Here is an 8,326-nt window from a genome sequence, read left to right as displayed (position 1 = left end):
ATGAAATATGCAATAATACAAACCCGAAGTTGAGCCAAAATTTGTCATATAGGGGGATATTTGCAATGGCCCGAGACGTCTATCTTTACACAATGTCATCACAATTCTTGATATGGTATTTTGAGATGGAAGCAATTCGTCCGCCAACTCAAACTGAGCCACATGTTATAGTCCCTGAACAATTTGTTTGTCATCACCGATGTTCTGCTTTTTCTCTTGTTTTGGATCAACTACACCATCACAAACTGTAGTAGACGATACACCTTCATCATGGCGTAAATGGACAGTTTTTTCACCAACTGACGTGGGACTTCCTTCATTGCTATGCATTCCATCAAGAGCAATGTGGACAACATCAACTGTTCTTTGAGATGTCTCAATTGGGATCTGAGATCCGAAGCCCTACGATAACATTAGATGACACTTTTTAACGGAATTAAGCAAACTATAAAACAGTTACTAAAACTTTGAACAAAAGAGTTATAGAACAGGATTAAATACGGTTTAATACCTCTGATTCAATATGTTGTCCAAAAATGGCACCTCCTTCGTGAATCTCTTCTGTATCAGCCCTTACAGTATCTCCACTAGAATTACCCTTGGTGACACAAGCATCCCCCACTAAGCCCTATGTGTAAGGAAATACAGTATTAACATTGTATCGATGTTCAAAAAATTGTCAACTGTATATATATATATATATATATATATATATATATATATATATATATATATATATATATATATATATATATATATATATATTGTTAGTAGTGAATACATTAAGTTGTATTTTTTTGCAGATTTAATCATATATAGTCATATATACACACTATACTTATATTCATATATACAGTCAGTTGTATCAAAAATCGGTATTCGTATACATATACAGTACATATGTAGATTAAGTTGTATTCATGTATACAATCAGTTCGGTAATCAAGAAATATTCTATTCGTTTGCAGATTTAATCATATATATCATTTCATATATATCAGTTGTATTCATGTATACAGTCAGTTTAAATATATCATTTCAAACTTTAGGATAAAATTCTATAATCATATATATCAGTTTTAATCATATATATCAGTTTAATCATAAACATCAGTTGTATTCATGTATACAGTTGTATTCATGTATACAGTCAGTTTGAATATATCATTTCAAACTTTAGGATAAAATTCTCTAATTTGAATATAAACTGTGAAACTCAGGAATGTTCAAGAAATATTCTATTCGTTTGCAGATTTAATCATATACAGTCATATATACACAGTAAATTATATTCATATATACAATCTTGTATACAAATACAGGGGATGCAGCCACTTGTGTTCTCAGGTTGTATTCATGTATACAGACAGTACATATCTATATGCAGTTGTTTTCATGTATACAGTCAGTGCAGTTGTATTCATTTATATTCATGTATACACATAATTAGACATCAATAAAATTGAAATATAAATAAAGAACACTGATAAAAATGCTGATACAGACAAATTACCTCAGTTGGAATATGAGTTGTGCAAGTCTCATTTTGATTTGGTGGTGTATCAAAGATGTTGTCATCAACTGAGCGATGTATTGCAATGTCATGCCGCTGAAATGGAGATTCGCTGGCAGCCCCCTGTAAGGAAAAAAATGTATATTTATTTGACTTGAATATAGTAGTGTTTTTAATTGTTTTGTTTTACTTTGTCCAAATCATTATTCCCTTTGATAGCTTGAAGAACCTTTGTGAAGTTGTCATTGATTGTTGTGCGAAGATCATTAAACTCGTCCTTGACCTAAATTTTGAATTAAATATCAATATATTATGCTTATCATACACTTTCAAAACACATGATATAAAAATAATTGAAAGCTATAAATTACTCTTACCAACTTCTTAAAATCATCAAATTCTTGCCTTATGAGAGACAACTCGTCTTGTTTGTTGGTTGTCGAGATGTCATGCTGGACAATGGGGTTTTTGGATGCACTTGCTGATTGGAGTTTGGAGAAACTGGCATTTTAGATTGTACAAAAGGCATCCTCCCAGGGGTATTAATGTTGGAAGTTGGAACTGTTTCGGGGCGAGGACTTGTTTTCTTGGATGAAGAACCTCCAACAGGTCTCTCCTTACGTTTCTTGTGAGGTGGGGTAGAACTAAAATCATCAAAATCATCATCTACAAGCATCGGGGCAGTGGTAGTTTGTGCCACACCAATGACAAGCAGGGGCAATTGAAGACAAGCAACCTCATTAATGGTCGGCACTATGTTGTCAAATGAATGCATCTCCTAAGCAACATTTCAATTTCTGTCAGTATGTGTATAAAAATATATAATGCAATTTGTTATGTATTTGTAATTTATATACATACACCATTTTATGTATTCATGATTATGTATGTATACAAAATTAAAATAGATAAATTAAGATACAAAATTCAAAGAGTTGGAACAACAAATCACCGGCCTGTTATCTTCTTTAAACATGTCATCCATCAGGTCTTTAAAAGTTGGTTGGCTTTCTATGGTCCTCCAATTAAGAATTCTGGGGATGTTGTCACCCGACTTAACTGCAAGAGTGTTGTCAACACATGAACAACACTCGTACAACCATACTTGCATGGCAAGGGGCATTCCATGAAGCCTATAAAACTTTTTCTCAACAGTCATCTTCTGGCTGATGCTTTTGATCAAATCGCGGAATGCTAACTTACCCTATGGGAAATCTCTGTATCTACCAGTCTCCACCAATTCAAAATGTAGCCTTGATATCCTTGTAGCATTCTTCTCATTGGACAAGATATACGCATGTATGAAATATAATATAGCAATCTTAACGGCATCGCCATCATTGAGGCCCCAATTTTTGTCCCTGAAGCAATCAACCAAATCTGCCTTTTTTGGCAATTTTTTAGACCCACCAAAATATTGTTCCAATATCATGTTTTTCTGTTTTTGGTTGACTTTAAAATCGTATTCATCGTCAATACACTTCAAACCAGTAATGAGTGTGATTCCCTAAATAGAAAAGCGCAATTCCCTGCCATTTATGTCCATCAAAAAAGCATCGGTAGAACTATCCGTGAGCTCTCTCACCATGCAACACCTCAACATCTGTGCTTGGACCTCACATAACTGCATATGGATGAATACACCAAAGCAAGTATCCCCGAATAATTTGTACTGCTCATCGGTTAGTTTGTCCTTAAGCTGTTTAAATACCTCTGTATTTGTGTAACAACTCATGTGCACCGAATGTGTAAGAGGATCTTTCACAAAGAACTAATTAAATACAATATCGATAAAAACATGATCAATGATACAGTATATCAAATCTAAATACAGTTATATATACATTGTATCTATTTTTTGCACTGTGTTCACAGCTATGTTGTATTCACACCCACTACAAAGTAAAAATACAAATACAAAAACTCTAAAAAAGGTAAATGGCAAGGTGCATAATGTAGAATACTCATTACAAAATATATTGTATCAAATCTAAATACAACCATTTATACAGTGTATCTATTTTTTGCACTATGTTCACAACTATGTTGTATTCACCCCCACTAGAAAGTAAAATACAATGACTCTAAAAAAAAGGTAAATGGCAAGGTGCATAATGTAGAATACTCATTACAAAATATATTGTATCAAAACTAAAATACTCAATTTATAAAGTGTATCTATTTGCATTGTATTTTCACCAGTAAAATCATATACAAAACACATACACAGAATATGAGATTGTATTCACGACTAAAATCAAATTAAAATACACTATCAATAAAAAGGGGAAAAATTGTATCAAACATTGAAAAACTAAAAATACACAGATACATTGTATTCATAACTTCGTGAAAAGAAATACAGTACCTCCACTGTCTTCTGAGGCACATCTACAACAATATTTTTTCCCTTGCTCCTTGAAGCGTCATCGATGAGTTTTCTCCGCTTATCAGTGCTAGGTACGGATGCTTTGGAATTTGATGGAGTCTGAACTACATCTTTTCGTTTGATACTACTACTCTGGGCAGCCATTCTAGCAATAGAGCTTGCAATTTCTTGTTCATCTTGAGAGGTACACAAATCAAAAGATGGAGCATAATCAAAATACTGCACATTATTGGGTATACCTCTAGTTATTCTACTTGGAGTGCTTCCGTCCGCCATTAACCCCAAATTCGAAACTTCTTCAAAAACCCTAACAATGGCGGACACTTTTTTTGCATAAAAACGCAAAAACCCTGGCAATGAAGTAAAATTTGTTCCTTAAAATTATAGAGGGCAAGATTGTAGAGAACAAAATATACAATAGAAAACTAAAAAACTACCCAATAACTTACCTATTAGTGCGCGGCTACAATTTAGGATGCGTGAATCGGGTGAGGATCGTGTAGAAGGGAAATAGAGAAAAATTCGGAGAAGATTGCTACAGGATGAGAGAGAAAAATGGTTTGAAAAGTGTGAAATGGGGATACAGATTTCTTTTACTGTGTTTTATCGTGTCAGTTATTAAATGTGATTAATATATCGATGTTTGCTATGGAAAGTAATTAAGACAAACTATAGCTACTAAATATAATTACCTAGTATAAGTTTGTCATGCCATGTAGATTTCCCTTCTTTTTTTTGCACGGATTGACCTTCAAAGGCGCTGGTCTTTAATTTTGTCCCTCAAATTGCTGGTTTTTAATTTTTTTCATTCGCTTAAAAGAGTAGTCAAAAATACCCAAAGGTTCTGAATTCAGTTAAAAAAAAAATCGCAAGGTAAGGCTTCACTAAATTTCTGCCTTAAGGCCGTTGCCTTGCAAAAATTCCGCCTTAAGGAAAAAGTTTGTCTTGCAAAATTTTGCAGGGCAGATTTTTTTTTTTTTTTTACTCTGCTAGGATTCTACAAATCAACAGGCCTAACTTTTGCCCGAATAGGTATAGTTTAGCTATGAAATCATGCCTAGCGACTTTCTTTTTACTGAACCGGATTCGAACCCAGAACCTCGAGGTATTTTAGGCGAAAGACAAAAATTAAAGACTAACAATTTGAGGGACAAAAAATTAATCGTGCAAATTGTCCATCTAAATTCCAATCCAACCCCATCTTGTCGTACGACCTGATAGAATTTTGAATAAAGAAGCCCACCAAAAAAAATAAAAAATAAAAATTGAATAAAGAATTGTTAAAGGCATAGTCAACCATGCCCAACTGTATTAGATACGGAGTTGTAAAAACGTTGAGCATTTGAAAGATACAACTCCAAGTAATATAACAAATATCAATTGACAAATCAATGCAGCAAAGTTCAGCTGACAAATTTACACTACAAGTTAGAACAGGCCAATTGGAGTGCCAAGTACAAAATATGGCCCCCTTTATTACTCACTGTTCTAGACTTTTCTTCCCTTTGATTTAAGATTATCCGTACACTGAATTCCACCGCGTGACTCAAATTAGTCCATTCTACTCTTTTTGTACCTGCATTTTTAATACGTTGGGTTAAGGACTAGTTTACTTGATGAGCTTCGTACTTTTCGGTTGATATGAAGAGTTTAAATTCATAGCCTCCTTATCAAGAAATTTATATGTAATTATCTAATAAATAACTTAATAACGTTAAAATTTAACATGTTTATATCATTTCAATAAATTGATGACACATATATTCAGAAGCATGATTGTCACTTGTCACTAAACCATAGTGTATTAATATATATTATCACCTTAAATCAGTACTTAATTATGGCAAACTAGTATAGTTTGTTATAAATACATGTTGCAATAAATTTTACCATTGTTTAATACTCATTTTTTACGCTTTTGCAGATAACTTAACAGGGGTTTGGCCATAGATTTCAAATATTTTTCACTTTTTTTGAAATTTATAGGGTTGTGTTTGATTATATTTTTTAGAAAGAATTTTTAAAATAATGTTCATGCGTTAATGTACTTAAATATAATTCCAGAAGTGAAAAGTGAGTTGGGAAATAAGTTATAAGTTGTTTTTCAAATTTAAGGACCCGTTCAGCCATGAGAACTTTCACCTTTTCCCGATTTTTTCCACTTTATTTGAAAATCAGTGTTTGGCATGAAAATTCCAAATACAACTTGAAATTTTATTTGGAATTTAGAAAACACCTAAAATCTTATTTTCACTTTTTTCACTTTCACTATATTCAAACAACCAAATATTCTTTACAAAAACTATAACCAAACACAACTCCATCTTCAACTCCAACTTCAAAATTTCAAAAAAATGAAAAATATTCGATTTTCATGGCTAAATGACTACTAAATTACAATTATTTCGGAACAAAGTGAATAACTTTTTTTTATCCCCACGTGTTGTTTGTAATTTGTGTATGTCCCTAGGACCCCCCCTACCACTATCAGTGCCACGCTCACAGTCTCTCTGCTAAATTTCTTCTTTTCTCCATGTGATTAATCTCAAAAAAGTCACGAACTTTCAGCTCCTCATTCTCTTCCTTGAATCTTCAAATCTTAACATTTCTCTTCAAAAAACTCGACAATCTAAATTACCATACAAAATCTCTTTCCAATCGTGTGTAAAAAGACAGCAGTCTTTTCCATCTTTCTTGTTTCATTAGTGGCTGCACAAAAAAACTCATCTTTATGGTGATGGTGAACTTATATGGATGTGCTCTCAAATCAGGTCCTTTTTATTTTCTCTGTTTCTTTCTTCTGTTCTAATTTCGCCTTGGAATGTCTTTTGGTTTTTTTTTTTATTTAAAAAAAAAAATGTTCATGATAGTAAATATCCATTAAAATAGTTTATGGAAAATGAAAAATTGGGGAACTTTTTTTTTCTGCTTAAGTTTGAAATCATTTTTGTGCTCTTCGATCTTACATAAGATTGATTTAGAAACAGAGGAACTTTTGATTTGAATTAGCTAAAATGAAAAATAGAATATGTCCTTAGAACATGAGACATGTTACTTGACTGTCGACATTGTAACCTTAGAGTTCTATTAGTAGCACTTTCTTTATAAGTTTATATGTGATGAATTCCCAATATCTATTGTGAGAAAACTATCAAATTTATTTTCTACTTATATTATTTGAGTATCTATTTTGACAAAACCATCAAACTTGATTTAAATGTTAGATTCGTATGTGCTTTTACAACATGTGTCTCACTTATGTCTGACGTCAGCTACAGTAGATTGTGAACAACTTATTCTCCGATAAAAAATCTACATGAAACTATGGTATCCCCTTGTACCTAAGGAAAAGATAGAAGTATTATGTCTGAACTTCATCAATTTGATTGTTGAAAATCTCCTTTGATTTTTTTTTTTCACCCACTATAGGGAGCTGTTGGAGTGGATGCACAAGAGGAAAAATTTGGGTAAATTCAAGCTCGTGATAAAAGAGTATGTCTTTGTTGTTGTTTCAAGTTATATTAATTTTGGGGTATATGTTTGAGACATTTTTCTCATTTATTCAAAATCCTCTTTAGTGAATGCCAAGAAATGGTGTTAGTCTTGCACCCCCATCACATTCTCTTCCTCACGAAAAGAATTATAAATGCATAGAATGGAAACAAGCTTAAAATTTGACGATTATTGTACACAAATTTGTAAAAAATTGTGTAGTGGACTTAGTATTTTTAATGGTGGTGTGTAATTGAAAATATTGGACAATTTATAGTAGCACGAGAATAATACCTCTCCCCAAATTTACCATGGAACTCCTTTTGGTTTGTGCATATCAGGGTGACCTTTTTAATGAGAATGACACCTAAGCTATCATTTGGTCATAGATTTTGAAAGTTGAAACTCGAAAATCGAAAATCTGAATTTTTGAAGTTGTGATTTTGAAACTTGAAGTTGTGTTTGGGCATGCATTTTACTTGGAAAATTTTGAAGTTTTGTGAGTGAAAGTCCCAAAAACCCAAATACTAGTCTGGACCAGTTTTTGGAACTTGAAATTTTTTTGAAAACAGATTTTCAAAATCCAATCCAAAATCTATAGGCCAAACAGATATTTGAAGATGTATTTTTAAAATCTGTCCAAAATCTATGACAAACGCTAGCTAAATATTTTGGCTAATGTAGTATGAAATGAGATGCATTTACCATTTATAGAGGATGGATGCCACCTAAAATTTTTGGCTAATATATATATATGAAGTGATATGCATTTACCATTATAGAGAATTGGGCTATGCATATATGAACACCGTTTATAGTACTTGGAGAACTAGACTTAACTCTTACCAAAACTCTCCTTCACAATTTATGACGAGCGATTATGAATTGGTCATGAGTTCTATCAGATGAGCAAAACTTTGCCTTGTTCACAA

The 8,326-nt window shown here is 32.5% G+C and overlaps 1 long non-coding RNA gene across 1 annotated transcript; it reads left to right on the top strand.

Moving 5' to 3' along the window:
* Positions 1-6,324: 6,324 nt before the first annotated feature.
* On the top strand, positions 6,325-7,484 carry LOC132605488 (uncharacterized). Its single transcript, XR_009569200.1, has 2 exons — positions 6,325-6,673; positions 7,332-7,484. It is a non-coding gene; the product is annotated as an uncharacterized LOC132605488 (long non-coding RNA).
* Positions 7,485-8,326: the final 842 nt, after the last annotated feature.

Source organism: Lycium barbarum, chromosome 8 (assembly GCF_019175385.1).
Source record: "Lycium barbarum isolate Lr01 chromosome 8, ASM1917538v2, whole genome shotgun sequence".
Classification (NCBI taxonomy): domain Eukaryota; kingdom Viridiplantae; phylum Streptophyta; class Magnoliopsida; order Solanales; family Solanaceae; genus Lycium; species Lycium barbarum.
The sequence above is the reverse complement of the archived record's forward strand: the minus strand, read 5'-3'. Positions and strand labels throughout refer to the sequence as shown.